Source organism: Delphinus delphis, chromosome 3 (assembly GCF_949987515.2).
Source record: "Delphinus delphis chromosome 3, mDelDel1.2, whole genome shotgun sequence".
Lineage (NCBI taxonomy): Eukaryota > Metazoa > Chordata > Mammalia > Artiodactyla > Delphinidae > Delphinus > Delphinus delphis.
The window spans coordinates 143,938,340-143,955,370 of record NC_082685.1 but is presented as its reverse complement, the minus strand read 5'-3'; the positions used below and the strand labels follow the sequence as shown (position 1 = coordinate 143,955,370).

Here is a 17,031-nt window from a genome sequence, read left to right as displayed (position 1 = left end):
AAAGTAGGTGGCTTCTAGAAGCTTGAAAAGGCACAGGAATTGATCCCTTGCTAGAAGGAAGGCATTTCTGCCAACACCTCGATTTTATCCCGGTGAAACTGATTTTGGACTCTGACCTTCAGAACTGCAAGATAATATATTTGTGTTTTCTTAAGTCACTTTGTGGTAATTTGTAACAGCACCAATAGGAAACTAATACAGGGGCTTTTGGTGAACATCCCACTGCCTTGTGTATAATTCATTCTCTCTGTAAATTGTTGTATTGACATCCACATGTGGAATGCAAACCAAGGGTTAAAGACAATGCATAAAAGGTGATTTCATGTCCAAATTAGTCTTTAAGTAAGAGCACTTCCCACCCCCTTCCCCCTTCCACCTCTGGCGTCTCAATTTCCCACTAAAAGACCAAAGGGAACACAGAAAAGAAAAAAAAAAGCGTCATAACAAAAATTAAAACTGATGAACAAATGAGAGTCTAAACTGTATGAAGGCAAGAACCATTTCTCTCTCTCTTTTTTTTTTTTTTGCTGTATGTGGGCCTCTCACTGTTGTGGCTTCTCCCGTTGCAGAGCACAGGCTCTGGACGCACAGGCTCAGAGGCCATGGCTCATGGGCCCAGCTGCTCCGCGGCATGTGGGATCCTCCTGGACAGGGGCACGAACCTGTGTCCCCTGCATCGGCAGGCGGACTCTTAACCACTGCGCCACCAGAGAAGCCCCCATTTCTGTTTTAATCACCACTGTTATCCCAGCAAACAGCACAGCCCCCGGCATACTGCAGAGACTTGATAAATGTCCACTGAACATTGTCAAATGTACACCTTAAAAACAGAAATTGTCAGAACTTGCCTGTAATAATAAGGCAGATGGATCAGGGTTGATTAAAAGCTATGTAGACTTTACCTCATGGCCGGTCCAGTTTCTCTTCTTGAAATGTAGACTACCTGGGAAAAAACAAGTGAGAATCTTTTAACCACTACTACTGTGTGCTCTTTGACTTAGGTCACCAGGGACAGTTTTAACCAGATGACTGGGGTGGGATTGGTTTCTCTTCCACAAAGACTTTGCTTTTTAAGAGACAGAGAGAGGAGTGTGTCTTGCCTCCACCTCTTTATTCTAGATCCATTTGAATGCAGCGACTCCTAATTTAGTGTAGTCTCCGGGTGTAAAAGTTCATACGTTAGAGTTAAGACGGGAAGTACAGCCAGTAATTTTACAGAGTGTTTCATCTATTTCAATTGTTCTATCAAATAATCATTTGTGAGCAAAGAAGGAGAATAGGACAAAATTGAAAAAAAGTGATTATCAGTCAAAAATTGGTAGTCGTGCTGGGACTTGTCTATATCTTTGCCACCATATACAAACCTGAGAATGAATTTGATCCCTACAAAACTTGAAAGAGAAAAAAGCAAGAGAAATCCATATTCTTGGTCTGATGGAGGAGAAAACGAACAAACGATTTTCTGAAGACTTAGAAGAAAAGCATATGCACACATATGCATTATGGTCACAAGACTGGTTCTTTTATGCATACAATTTTTTTGTTTCTTTTTGTTTGTTTGTTTCTTTTTGGGGGTTTTGTTTGTTTGTTTGTTTTTGACCGCGCCGCACAGAATGCAGGATCTTAGTTCCCCAACCTGGGACGGAACCTGCGCCCACGGGACCGCCAGGGAAGTCCCTATGCATATAGTTGTATGACCAGCTTTTCTCACTAAAATATATCGTGTACATTTTTCTATGTTGTTGAATATTCTTCTAGCCTGTTGTCTTAATAACTTTATCATTTTTCTTTTTTTTTTCTTTTTTTTTTTTTGCGGTACGCGGGCCTCTCACTGTTGTGGCCTCTCCCGTTGCGGAGCACAGGCTCCGGACGTGCAGGCTCAGCGGCCATGGCTCACGGGCCCAGCCGCTTCGCGGCATGTGGGATTTTCCCTGACCAGGGCACGAACCCGTGTCCCCTGCATCGGCAGGAGGACTCTCAACCACTGCACCACCAGGGAAGCCCTATAATTGTTCTTCATAATGCCATACATCTTAATGGATTTATAGGTATTTTTATTTTTTAACATAATATATAGCTCCTTAATTAACATTCTGGTAGCTATATATTTGCACAAATGCATACTCGTTTCTTTGGAATATATTACTTGTAGAGCAATTGCTACATTTCCTTCATTAATACTTTTTTCAATTTCCAGTGAGCTGTGCATCGATATTAAAATAATTTAGACTTTTCTCTTTTTATTGAAGTAGATTTATGTATAATATTATATGTTACAGGTGTACAATGTAGTGATTCATAATTTTTTAAGATTATACTTCATTTATAGTTATTATAAAATATTGGCTATATTCTCTGTGTTGTACAATATATCCTTGTAGCTTATTTTATACCTAATAGTTTGTACCTCTTAATTCCCTACCCCTTTATTGCCCCTCTCCCCTTCCCTCTCCCCACTAGTAAACAGTTTGTTCTCTATATCTGTGAGGCTGCTTCTTTTTTGTTATATTCACATTTGCTGTATTTTTTTTTAGATTCCACATATAAGTGATACTATACAGTATTTGTCTTCCTCTGTCTGACTTATCTCACTTAGCATAATACCTTCCAAGTCCATCCATGTTATTGCAAATGGCAGAAAAAAAAATCAGATTTAAAAAGAAAAAACATTAGTTTTAGCGTTTTATGCTCTTCCCTTAAAAACACTTTATTTTTAAGCTTAATTTCATCCTTATTGGATATATGTCTTCAGCTTATTGAAGAACGGTAAATAAATGGCTGGCATACATTATGAGTCCCCGACAAATATGAGTGTGAGTTTTAGCTGCCTTTATACAAAATATTCAGCTTGGCCTGGGACAACATGGTTGGTCACATTTCCCTAATTGCCCTAGACTTCTCTTGCATATGATTCTGCGGCAGAAGAATCTTCGCCCAATCTGAATTTTGACTAGCTATGGGCTATCATTCCCTGACCCAAAGGAAGTACTTAATATGTTTGCTTAATCCCAGCCTTGTAAAGTGAGGCCATTGGTAGTTGAGACAAATCTTAAAGGATATGCTAAATATTCATGTTTCTAAATCTCCCAGGTTACTGCTTGTCAAGTTATGATCACAGACCAGCAGCTGCAGCAGTAGCTAGGAACTCATTAGAAACATAAATTCAAGGGTCTTACCCCAGACCTACTGAATCTGGAGGCGGGGGCCAGCGATCTGTGTTTTTACAGGTCCTCCAGGAGATTCTGATGTGTAACTTCTGCCTTAAGCAATAACTTCTTATTAAATTCAATAGTCCGAAAGAAATATATCTGAACAGCACTAATTTAATTTATTATACAAAGGCCTCCAATGAACTACAGTTCAAAATAGGGAATGAGAAGTTATTTATTGAAACAGGTTTTTGCATTTTCAAAATTTCTATTACACTATTCAGACCCCATGTGAAGGTGCTTTTTTAAGTGAAAAATGCAATATAAAAGGATGTATTTTTTATGGCAATAACCAATGTCTTTTAAAAAAAATCAGTGTGCGTGTGTGTGTGTGTGTGTGTGTGTGTGTGTGTGTATGTGTGTACTGAAACACTAAATTCCTTCTTTGTCAGTGATAGTGTAGGATTGGTTTCCCTTAGTTCTTCTGCTGAGGCTTTTAATCCCATACCACTCCCATCCCCTTTAAGGATCAAGGACCTGTCTTTTGTCCTGGGCTGTTGTTCTCATGGGGCAAGTCTCCAGCAGTACAGGTGAGGTCCTTCTGCTGGATAGACTGTAGAAGACATGCAGGCAGCCATAGGGATGGAAGGCCCTCGCCCAAAGGGTTTTGAAGACAGTGGATGTGACGCCTTTGCTCAGGAGCAGAGGGAAGTGGCCAGGCTTCATCTCCCTTAGACCCCTGACCTCCTCTAATTCATGATGCCCATCCCCCAGACAAAGGCCATGGTGGAATCGCCCAGAGATGGGGCACAATTCTCTTTCTAATCACTTCTGTGGCAAAAATTCTCCTGCAAGACTTCCCTTTTGATTTTCGGAAGCCCAGCGTGGGAATTAAAACGATAACTGCAAACAATTTTGTTTTCTCTTTACATTTATGCTGTAACAACCCTTGTTCCCCTCAAAGCCATGGGCTGGAACATGTCTCAGACTGACAAGGAAAAGACAGGAAAGAACAGCATAAAAGAAAACTCTCTGAGATTAATATCTCAAGAAGTCTTCCCACTACACTCCGGAAACCAAACAAAAAAATAAATCTGCAAACTCATGCTGTTCATTTTTGTGCCTCAGTGGCAAGATTTTGTTTTGAATCAGTGGTTTCATTTCAACTAGGCCATCTGGAGCCAACACCTCTTCCTATTCCCTTCTGTTTTTTTTTTTTTTTTTCTCCCTGCTGTTCTTAAAGGTTCTTGGGTTGTTTCACTCCAGTGTAAATGTGTCTGCTCTTGTAACCCAACCTAGATTCCTCTGGGAGGCAGACATAGTATAAATAATGAAAGATGCAATGAAAATCTGGTCTCAGGGCGTGATGTCCTGAGGCAAAACTTTGCCACTTCTTTAAATGTGAATGGTTTTATTTATTTAATGGAGTGTTAAGCTTTGGAATCAGATTTCTTGAGATCTTCTCAGTCCAACTACTTTTCATTTGTGTGACCATTTTTTCCTCATCAATAAAACAGCAAGAGTAATAATATCCCCCCAATTAGGTAGTTGTTAACTTAGATAAACTATATGTAAGTTGTTTGCCATCTTGCCTGGAACTTAACTGTTAAATGAGTGTTGACTGTTGCCAGTATTGTTATTATTGTCATTGTTAGTTATTGACAAGTTTGCTCAAAAAAGTATTTAAAAGAGCTTCAAAGATACGTGCAGTTCATAACAGGTCATAATTAGAAGGAAATGAATAAGATTAAGAATATGGAGTTATGATAGTCTAGACTGATCACTGCTTTGTTATTCTGATTGTATCTTTAATAATCTTTGTCATTGGAATTATAATCAATCTTCAGATAATTTTAACATTTTTGAGTTGTTAAGGGGATTACTTTTTGCTTTCTCATTTCCATTAATAGTCTAAATCAAGATTTCTCCAAATGTTTGGAAATAAATAGGCATTATTACATACATTCTAAAACACACACATGCACATGTGCACACACACACACACACACACACACACACACGCTATAAATATTACTATGTCCAGGGCACTAGAAGTCACAAGGAGCAAAAGAATAGTATCTCTCTAAAGAACAGCCCATGGCACTCTTCTAGAGACAAGGTACTTCCTTTTTCTTTTTTTTTTTGTGGTATGTGGGCCTCTCACTGCTGCGGCCCCTCCCGCCGCAGAGCACAGGCTCCGGACGCGCAGGCCCAGCGGCCATGGCTCACCGGCCCAGCCGCTCCACGGCATGTGGGATCTTCCCGATCGGGTCACGAACCCTCGCCCCCTGCATCGGTAGGCGGACTCCCAACCACTGCGCCACCAGGGAAGCCCCCAAGAGACGGTACTTATACTAACCTGTACATTGATTTATTTAAACGACCAGAAAGCACCATATAAATGAAGCTACTGGAGGGATTTTAAGAAATCCAGATTCCTGAGACTAGGACAAACCTACTGAATCAGACCCTCCCAAGATGGGAGTTATTTCAAGGTTTTTCACATCATGGCCTCTTCTGTTAGAATGAATAATAATGTTGACTATAATGAAAGGTATGCTGATGATCACAGACAGAGACATTTTATAATTCAATTATAGGGAAGCAGTAAGGATCCCATTATAATTTGGTGTCAGAGAAATAGTTGTGGTAGACTGGAAAAAACAAGGAAATTGATAAGAACTGATAAAGATAAGACCAGGAAAAAGAATAGGATTGCTGAAGCATTCCTTCTTGTATCAGCAAGGAGGAACTACAGTTTCACATATAGATCCTGTTCTCCAGGAAAACTTTGCTATTCACACATAATTTCAGGGGAAAAAACTGGACTTCATTTTGAATGCAACCATTTTGCATGTAAAATTGATAAGGAGCGATATTTAGCTGATTCAGTCATTCTGATATCTACTTTGTGGTGCTGGAGAATTTTTCCCCCAAAATTGACCTCATTGTTATTCACCTAAAACTTCACCCACGGCTTCCTCCCCAAAATCAAATTTACAGTTCATGTGAAATAGATTTGGACCCCTGTCTTTCTCTCAAATTTTTCTTCAACTCTGAATTAAAAATAAAGGAAATGACAGGAAGTCATTTTCACCAGAATGAAAGCACCACACACTTCTGCCTGCTGACAAAAACATTCTTCATCCCATGTGGCTTCAAAAACTGCTGTCTTAAAGAAGAGAGAGTTCTACAGGACCTTTCTCTTCCGTGATAGTATTTTTTAAATCATTTAAAAATAAAAAAACATAATGACTATGGGCACTAAAAACGGCTGCTTAGACTAGTAATCATATCCATTTTATTCTATTTATTTTAAAATTATGGCTTCTCCCTTAGTCATCTTTTAAGCAATTAATGTCTACAAGTTTAAAAGCACTTCTGCTATTTGCTTTGTGCCTTTTCTTGGAAATCGGTTCTGTATTTGTATTGCTATGAGGCAAACGATTTAGACTGAAGTTCCCATTTGTTTGTATTCAGTATTTCATTTCGTGGCATCTCTTGCTCCTAATGTATTGATTCCATTACTTTATAAAGGTTATTTTGATGTCTTTTTCTTAAAGTACTCAGCTGGTCTCTCCCTTTTTCTGAGGTTCAAGAGGAAGTAATTTTAAATGTCAAAGAGCATAATTGACAATAATATTGGGCATTTCACAGAGTTCTGCTTTTTTACCACTACTCTTAATAATTTTATCCATAGATACTGAAAGCTTGCTCGCTGCAAATCACATGCTAAATGTTTTAAATGAATCATCTCATTTATTCCTCCTCACAACCCTTTTATGGAGTGGGTAATATTGGCCACATTTTACAGATAAGAGCAGGGAGGTATACAGAAATGTTAAATCATCTGCTCAAAGTCACGCAGGTTAATAGATGCAGAGCAGGGACTTGAACCCAAGTCTAGATGACTCTAGAGCTGACCTTATACTGCCTTTCATGTTTACTATCATTGTGCAGTATTTTTAGTTTTGTAAGCTCTGCATTTGTAATAGTCTCTGTATTTGTACATATGTGCCCAGAGACATCAGGTCCTAATCCCTGGAACCTGTAAATGTGACCTTATTTGGAAAAGGGGTCTTTGCAGGTGTAATTAAGTAAAGGATTTCAAGATAAGGAGATTAACCTAGATTATCCAAAAGTTCCCTACATGCAATCACATGCATCCTTATAAAAGAGAGGCAGAGGAGATTAGAAACAGATGGAAGAGGAGAAGAAAATGTGGAAATGATGGCACGTACTGGAGTGATATGGCCACAAGTCGAAGAATACCAGCAGCCATAGGAAACTAATAAATATTCAAGAAACCATGTAGTACTTCTCTGATAGTTCTGTCAACAGAAGAGAGAAGGTACCTTGGTGATGATGACCTTATCTGTTAAATAGTCTGATATTTTTTTCAAGTTGACTCCATATTTCCATATTTCCTTGCATTATTTTAAAACAAAAAAAAGGTACACACACTGAGTAGTGAAAATGTTTAACTCTAGAGAGCAGATTTGAAGAAGAACATTAAAACAAGTGTTTTTGTCATTAGTTCTTAACTCTTTTTATCCCTTTTTAACTCCTATCTAAAGCACACTTGATCAGTATATGCCTGGAACTTGTTCTATTTTATGTTCTTAGAGCTGCTGTTTCTTTCTTGGCCATGTTCTGATGATGCAGGGTGGTCCAGTGTCTGAGAAGCAGCCCAGCTTGGCATTCGCCTCAGAGTTCCTTGCAGCTGTGGTGATGGGTAATTTACTACAGGGTGTCATATTGGCAGCCTCTTTAATAGCTTCCTGATGAAAAAATCCATTTCCTGAAAGTTTACCTTCCTGCTCTCTTGAATTCTTGTGGGAGAAACTAGGGAAAGAAAAGCAACAGAATAGCCTGATGTTACTCATCATCTCTTCCCTTTTTCCTCCTCTCACTTGCCAACCTCATGATGAACTTTTTTACTTCCTTATATGAAAAAAAATTCTGCATCCATTGGTTATTTCTTTTAGTTTGTTTTCATATTCAGATTACCATAAGAAATAACTCGTACTTACAAAAATCTTGGGTGATATCACAAACCATCTTCTAAAAGAGTTTAAAAAATTGTTTTAATATTTAGATAGAACATTTAATATTTAAATAGAATTTAAAAATTCTATTTAAATGGAAATCGATATTTAATATTCAAATAGGAAAATTAATATGTTTAAAGGCAAAGCATAGTAATGATTTTGTGACTATTTGCATTTTTTTTTTTTTTTTTTGCGGTACACGGGCCTCTCGCTGTTGTGGCTTCTCCCGTTGCGGAGCACAGGCTCCGGACGCGCAGGCTCAGTGACCATGGCTCACGGGCCCAGCCGCTCCGCGGCATGTGGGATCTTCCCAGACCGGGGCACGAACCCATGTCCCCTGCACCGGCAGGCGGGCTCTGAACCACTGCGCCACCAGGGAAGCCCACTATTTGCATATTTTTTCTCTGATTTTTGTCTTCTTGTTCTTACTCTTACCCTATTTATCTCCAAATTTCTACCCTAAGTTTTCTCCTCTGCATAGGAAAGGATAAAGTAGCTTCATAATATTATAGCTCTTTTTAATCCATTCATAAGTATAAATGAACTGAAGCTATCAATTGTTATGGGTTGAATTGTGTCCCCTTCCCAAAAATATTTTGGAATCCTAATCTCTAGTTCCTCACAATGTGTCTCATTTGAAGATAGGGTCTGTAGAGGGGTAATCAAGTTTAAAAAGATATGTCATTAAAGTGGGCTCTAATCCCATATGACTGGTGCCCTTATTAAAAGAGAAATTTGGCCACAGAGACAGACACACACTGAGGAATGACAATATGAAGACACACAGGAAGAAGTTGGCCATGTGACTGAAATGGTGTGTCTACAAGCCCCGGAATGCCACAGGTTATCAGCAAGCACCAGAAGCTGGAGGAAGCAAGGAAGGATTCTCCCCTAGAGCCTTCCGACGGAGCACAGCCCTGTCAGCACCTTGATTTTGGATTTCTGGCCTCCATAACTGTGAGACAAGAAATTACTGTTGTTTTGAACCACCCAGTTTTTTGGTAGGAAACTAATATATTAATACATTTTTAAAAACCAACAACTAAAGATAGAAGTATAATAAATTCTAACTATTTGGGTTTTTAAGAATGACAATCTATATCAAATGTCACCATTCCAAGGAGACAGAAGTGTGAGTCAGAGAAGTTGAGAAAGAGCAATTGAGGAAACCAATTACTTCAATCCAGCATGGCTGCCCATCTCTCAAGATATCTTGCAATTCATCACTCTGTTTAAAAAGAGTTCTGTAATCTCAGAATTTTGCCTTTTTGAGGAGTCTCAGAGATCATCTTGTAATTTTTGCAGGCATCCCTTGCGACTCAGCTAAGTTTCACCACAGTGGTGGAGCCTTCCTTATCTTTGAGAGAATTGACCCCTCCACCTTTTCTGACCTTACAAAATTCCATTTATCTCAGCTCCTCTCGCACTGTATTTACAATTATTTGTTTCTGTTTCTTTCTCTTCCACTCATATATTGGTTTCTAAAGGCTACATATTGGCACAGAGTAGCTATTCTGCACATATTTTTGGAAGAACAGAATTAACTGTAGTCTGTGGAGGTCAGCTGACTCACACAAGGTCACTGTGATCGTCTCCATTTGCTGCTGTAACAAATTACCACAAATATAGTGGCTTAGATCAGCACAAATTTATTGTCTTACAGTTCTAGAGGTTAGAAATCCAAAATTGGCCCTAATGGGCTCAAATCAAGGTATCAGCAGGGATGTTTTCTTCTGGAAGATCTGAGGGAGAATTTGTTCTCTTGCCTTGTGCAGCTTCTAGTGATGGTCTGTCTTCTTTGGCTGGTTTCCACATACTCCAGCGTCAAAGCCAGAAGTGTAGCCTTTTCCAATCTCTCTCTCTCTCTTTCTCTGACCTCTGTCCTCCCCTGACTCTGACCTTCCTGCATTCCTCTTTAAGGGTCTTTGTGATTACATTGGGCTCACCTCGATAATCCAGAATAGTCTCCTCATCGTAAGATCTTTAATCTAATCATGTCTACAAGCTCTTTTACCATGTGAGGTAACATATTCACAGGTTCCAGGGATTACGACATAAACATTTTTAGGGGGACAATTATTTGTCTACAATAGTCACACAACCCCTTCCGGACTTTCCTTTGGTTTTGCCTGCCACCTGCAATAAGTACTCTGATGACAACTGCATAGGCATCTTCGGCCCAAGTTTATCCTTATGGATCTTCAGGCTTCCATAGTAAAATGTTTGCTGTCTATTACTTCTTAAATGCCCCACAGATACCATAAACTCAGGGTATCCCAAATTGAACTTATCACCTCTGCTTGTCATTTCCACCTCTTATTGGATATTGGCTCATCAGTGGACACAGCAGTCACCAGCTAGAAAACTTGGGATGTTACTTGTTTCCTCTTTTTCACTTAACCCCACTCTAATCAATCATCATATTTTGCTCATTCCACTTCTGAGCTATGCCTCAAATCTTCCTCTCCCTAATTACTCCTCACATCATGTCCTGAGTCAGTCTCTCATCAGTTCAAACCTTGACAATAAAATGTCTGCCGTGTCAGCCTGACTCTCATCTCCCCTTAAATCCATTCTCCTATCTGCAACAGAGGACTTATTCAGTAGCTATATCTGACTAGTTTAAAAGCTTTAATGGCTTCTCATCAACTACAGAATCACACACCAGCTCTCTGGCTTGGCACTCAAAGCCTTCCATGATCTGACTCCTGTCTACCTCTCCAAGCTCATTTCCCTTCACCTTTCACCTCAAGGTGGAACCAACTCCATGGTGCAATTTTTGCTCCAGGTTTTCCCATAGGACCAGACTGAAGTCCTTCACCAACTGAGAACACATTCTTGCTCCGCTGTTTTCTACACCCTATTCTGCTTCCCTCATTCCTGTTCTCCAGAGACCACACTGTCAGTAAATACCTTTTATAAGCATCCACTTCTCAGGCTCTTCTTTAGGCAACTCAGCCTCAGATACAATCTTTGTATTTCATTCATCCCAGAATCCCCCCTCCCTCACCTCCTCCTGACTTCCCCTCCTGCCTCATCAGCTTCAATGGCATCATATAGCCATGTCTAGACCAACCACTGGTAAGGGAAATAGCACTACTGATACCCTGTGTACCTGAGATGGAATGATTTGCAGGAATCAACCATTCAAGCCATTGCAAATATCAATGGATGTGCTCAGCTGTGTAGGAGGATTTTATTCTTCCCATGGCTTACTTGGTATGCAGCACTGGTAAGTCAATTTCTGTGCAGATTCTCCCACCCTGAGTCTGAAATTGCAGGGAACTGTGATGAGGACACAGTAACTTATTTGACTGAAAAAGCTTTTGGTAATCTTAGAGAAACAGTATTTTTCCAGCTTGTCTAACTTTTAGGCAATTCCAATGCCCTGAGTCTCTAAAATAATTTTTAAAATTTTAATGGGAGAACATTACTTCTTTGGGAGATGACTCTACCAAAGAATAATACCACATTTCATGATTTCCACTGCACAATGACACAGAGTTGACAAAGAAAGCTTCATTTCTTTGCATAGCACAACTCTGCTAGGAAATGCTGTGAGAATTAACAACCAGTCTTGTCCTGAAATCAAAAGGTCAGGACAAAACATAAAAATCAAAGCAGCTCAGTCTATTATGAACAAAACTCATGTGAAATAAGTTTTTCCAGACATCTATGATATCATCAGGAACAATAAAAATTATATGCTGCTTCAGTTTGTGGAGGAGTTAGGAAATTGGAGCAAATGGGGTGAAAATGGGGTAGTTTCTTCCCTAATGTTCTCTGAATTATCACTCCCCATTTTCCAAGCTCTCCCCTTGGGGTATAGCTCTATACTTTCTGGTTCTCCTCTCATTGTAAGAAAACAGTGAAAAGGAAAAAGAAGTGAGTTGACAGCCAGGAAGACAGAATAGTTATTATCTGATAAAACAAAATATACAGCCTTTACTCCTTTTTGCTTTCAATTTTGCAGCTCTTAAGATGGAGTTTGGGGGGTTTTATTTTGTGTTACCACTTCCTCAGGAGTAAACATGAAGATAAATGTGAGTGTTTGAAAAGTAAAACAAATGTCTTACAAGGAAGGAGCAGTTAAATCAAAATACTGGCTAGTGTGCCATTACTTTAGAGAGTGGAAAAGAAACTATAAAATTTAGGGTCCTTGACAGCGGTAACTTAATAGAGATACTTTTCTAACATAGAAGGCCTCACAATGAAGTGAAAAACAGAATGTCTTGTGGGAGACTAGAAATTTGATTCTCTTTCCTGCCTTACTATTTGTTCATTGTGTGACCTTTCGCAAGTCACTTAACCTCTCTAGCTTGAAATTTCTTACTTTAAAATTGAAGGAGAGCAGAATATGCCACCCCCCAAAGATGCTATTTTGGCATATTGATTATTTTGAATTAGTTGCTTAAGAAACAGTTGGTGCAAGAAGAACACTCTGACCCTCCTTTGTCCCCCTGAAAACAGGAAGTGACTCTGCCATGTGAAAGGTACCCTCCCTGTACCAGGCTTACTTATCAGCAGAAATAGGGAATTTAGGGCCAAGAAGCCTGTACAACAAAACTGGTTACTTCCTAACAAATCTAATACCTCAAGCACAAACTTGTATGTCCTGTCAATTTTTCACAAATTTATTGTTTCTTTGTTTAAAAGGTATAAAAGCTGCCTGCTTCGGTCACTTCTGTGAGTCTAATATTTTTTTATAATGCTCCCATACATAGAGAATTAAATTTGTTTTTCTCCTGTTAATCTGTCTTATGCCAACTTAATCACAGGCATACCTCATTCTATTGTGCTTTGCTTTATTGCTTTTTGCAAATATTGGTTTGTTTTTACAAACTGAAAGTTTATGGCAACCCTATATCCAGCAAGTCTATTGACACTATTTTTCCAACAGCATTTGCTGACTTTCTATCTCTGTCAGATTTTGGTAATTCTCATAATATCTCATACTTTTTAATTATTATTATAACTGTCATGGTGGTCTGTGATCAATGATCTTTGATGTTAATATTGTACTTGTTTTGGGGTGTCCATGAACTGCACCCATACAAGCTGGCAAACTTAATAAGCATTGTGTGTATTCTGACTGTTTCACTGACCAGCTGTTTCCCCATCTCTCTCTCTCTCTCCTCAGGCCTCTCTAGCCCCTGAGACACAGCAATATTGAAATTAGGCCAATTAATAATCCATAATGGCCTCTAAGTGTTCAAGTAAAAGGAAGAGTTGCATATCTGTCACTTTAAATCAAAAGCTAGAAATGATTAAGCATACTGAGAAAAGCATGTTGAAAGCTGAGGTAGGCCCAAAGCTAGGTTTCTTGCCCCAAGTAATTAGCAAAATTGCGAATTCAAAGGAAAAGTTATTGAGGAAAATTAAAAGCACTACTCCGATGAACACATAACTGATAAGAAAGTGAAGCAGTCCTATTGATGATATGGAGAAAGTTTGAGTGGTCTGGAGAGAAGATCAAATGAGCCACAATATCCCATAAACAAGCCTACTCCAGAGCAAAGCCCTAACTCTTTTCAATTCTGTGAAGGCTGAGAGAGATGAGGAGGCTACAGAAGAAAAGTTTGAAGCTAGCAGAGGTTGGTTCATGAGGTTGAAGGAAAGAAGCCATCTCTATAACATAAAAGTGCAAGGTGAATCTGCAAGTGCTGAAGTAGAAGCTGCAACAAGTTGTCCAGAAGATCCAGCTAAGATTATTAACGAAGGTGGCTACGCTAAACAACAGATTTTCAATGTAGGCAAAACAGGCTTATACCCGAAGAAGATGCCATCTGGAACTTTCACAGCTAGAGAGGAGGAAACCAACTTCAATGGACAGGCTGACTCTCTTGTTAGGGGCTAATGCAGCTGGTCACTTTAAGTTGAAGCCAATGCTTACTTACCATTCTGAAAATCTTAAGGCCCTTAAGAATTATGCTAAATCTACTATGCCTGTGTTCTATAAATGGAACAACAAAGCCTGGATGACAGTACAATTGTTCAACATAGTTCACTGAATATTTTAAGCCCACCATTGAGACCTACTGCTCAGAAAAAAAGATTCCTTTCAAAATATTACTGCTCATTGACAATGCACCTGGTCATATAAGAGCTCTGATGGAGATGTACAACAAGATTCATCTTGTTTTCATGCCTGTTAACACAATATTCATTCTGCAGCCCACGGATCAAGGAGTCCTTTCTACTTTCAAGTCTTATTATTCAAGAAATAGATTTCATAAGGCTATAGCTGCCATAGATAGTGATTTATCTGATGAATCTGGGCAAAGTCAATTGAAAACCTTCTGGAAAGGATTCACCATTCTAGATGCCATTAAGAACATTCATGATTCATGGGAAGAGGTCAAAATATCAACATTAACAGGAGTTTGGAATAATTTGATTCCAGCCCTCACAGATGACTTTGAGTGGTTAAAGACTTCAGTGGAGGAAATAAGTACAGATGTGGTGGAAATAGCAAGACAACTAGAATTTGAAGTTCTGAAGATGGGACTGAATTGCTGCAATCTCATGATAAAGCTTTAATGGCTGAGGAGTTACTTGTTACAGATGAGTGAAGAAAGTGGTTTCATGAGATGGAATCTACCCCTGGTGAAGATGCTGTGAAGATTGTTGAAATGGCAACAAGGATTTAGAATACTATGTAAGCTTAGTTGATAAAGCAGCAACAAGGTTTAAGAAGACTGACTCCAATTTTGACAGAAGTTCTGCTGTGGATAAAATGCTGTCAAACAGCATCGCATGCTCCAGAAAAATCATTCATGGAAGAGTCAATTGTTGCAGTAAACTTCATTGTTGTCTTATGTTAAGAAATTGTCATGGCCACCTCAATCTTCAGCAACCAACAGACTGATCAGTCAGCAGCCATCAACAACAAGGCAAGACCCTCCACCCGCAAAAAGATTACAACTCGTAGAAGGTTGATGATTGTTAGCATTTTTTAGCAATAAAGCATTTTTCAATTAAGGTATATACATTGGTTTTTCAGACATCACATCATTGCACACTTAATAGACTACAGTATGGTGTAAACACAATTTTATATGTATTGGAAAACCAAAAATTTTGTGTGACTCACTTTATTGCAATATTTGCTTTATTGAGGTGGTCTTGATCAAAACCTGCATATCTCCAGGGTTTGCAGGTATTGGGCCAGCCAAAGAACCTAGAAGGAAAGAATAAAAACATTTTCCACCCCTAGAAAATATTGAGATAATAACAGTAATGCTGTTAATTATAACAATGGTGACATTTACTGAGCACATGACAAGCACTGTGTGAAATGTTACACACATATCTCATATTCTTCTCTCAAAAAGCTATGATAAACAATTATAGGAAAAAATCTGTAAAAAATACAAACACATGGAAGCTAAACAATACACTACTAAATAACCAAGAGATCACTGAAGAAATAAAAGAGGAAATCAAAAAATACCTAGAAAAAAATGACGATGAAAACACAACAACCCAAAACCAATGGGATGCAGCAAAAGCAGTTCTAAGAGGGAAGTTTATAACAATACAGCCCTACATCAAGAAACAAGAAACATCTCAAATAAACAACCTAACTTTACACCTAAAGCAATTAGAGAAAGAAGAACAAAAAAAAAAATCCCTAAGTTAGCAGAAGGAAAGAAATCATAAAATCAGACTAGAAATAAATGAAAAAGAAATGATGGAAACAATAGCAAAGATCAATAAAACTAAAAGCTGGTTATTTGAGAAGATAAACAAAATTGATAAACTACTAGCCAAACTCATAAAGAAAAAAAGGGAGAAGACTCAAATCAATAGAACTAGAAATGAAAAAGGAGAAGTAACAACTGACATTGCAGAAATACAAAGGATCATGAGAGATTACTACAAGCAAGTATTTGCCAATAAAATGGACAACCTGGAAGAAATGGACAAATTCTTAGAAAAGCACAACCTTCTGAGACTGAACCAGGAAGAAATAGAAAATATAAGCTGACTAATCACAAGCACTGAAATAGAGATTGTGATTAAAAATCTTCCAACAAACAAAAGCCCAGGACCACATGGCTTCACAGGTGAATTCTATCAAATATTTAGAGAAGAGCTAACACCTATCCTTCTCAAATTCCTCCAAAATAGAGGGAGGAACACTCCCAAACTCATTCTACAAGGCCACTGTCACCCTGATACCAAAACCAGACAAAGATGTCACAAGGAAAGAAAACTACAGGCCAATATCACTGATGAACAAAGATGCAAAAATCCTCAACAAAATACTAGCAAACAGAATCCAACAGCACATTAAAAGGATCATACACCATGAACAAGTGGAGTTTATCCCAGGAATGCAAGGATTCTTCAATATACGCAAATCAATCAATGTGATACACCATATTAACAGATTGAAGGAGAAAAAACATATGATCATCTCAATAGATGCAGAAAAAGCTTTTGACAAAATTCAACACCGATTTATGATTAAAAGCCCTCCAGAAAGTAGTATAGAGGCAAGTTACCTCAACATAATAAAGGCCATATATGACAAACCCACAGCTAGCATTGTTCTCAATTGTGAAAAACTGAAGCCATTTCCTCTAAGATCAGGAAAAAGACAAGGTTGTCCATTCTCACCACTATTATTCAACATAGTTTTGGAAGTTTTAGCTGCAGCAATCAGAGAAAATGAAGAAATAAAAGGAATCCAAATCAGAAAAGAAGTAAAGTTGTCACTGTTTGCAGATGACACAATACTATACATAGAGAACCCTAAAGACACTACCAGAAAACTCCTAGAGCTAATCAATGAATTTGGTAAAGTAGCAGGATACAAAATTAAT

General features: G+C 38.5%; 1 pseudogene; it reads left to right on the top strand.

Annotated features, from left to right (window-relative positions):
- The first annotated feature begins 13,397 nt into the window (after positions 1 to 13,397).
- On the top strand, positions 13,398 to 15,139 carry LOC138414026 (tigger transposable element-derived protein 1-like; annotated as a pseudogene).
- The last annotated feature ends 1,892 nt before the right edge of the window (positions 15,140 to 17,031 follow it).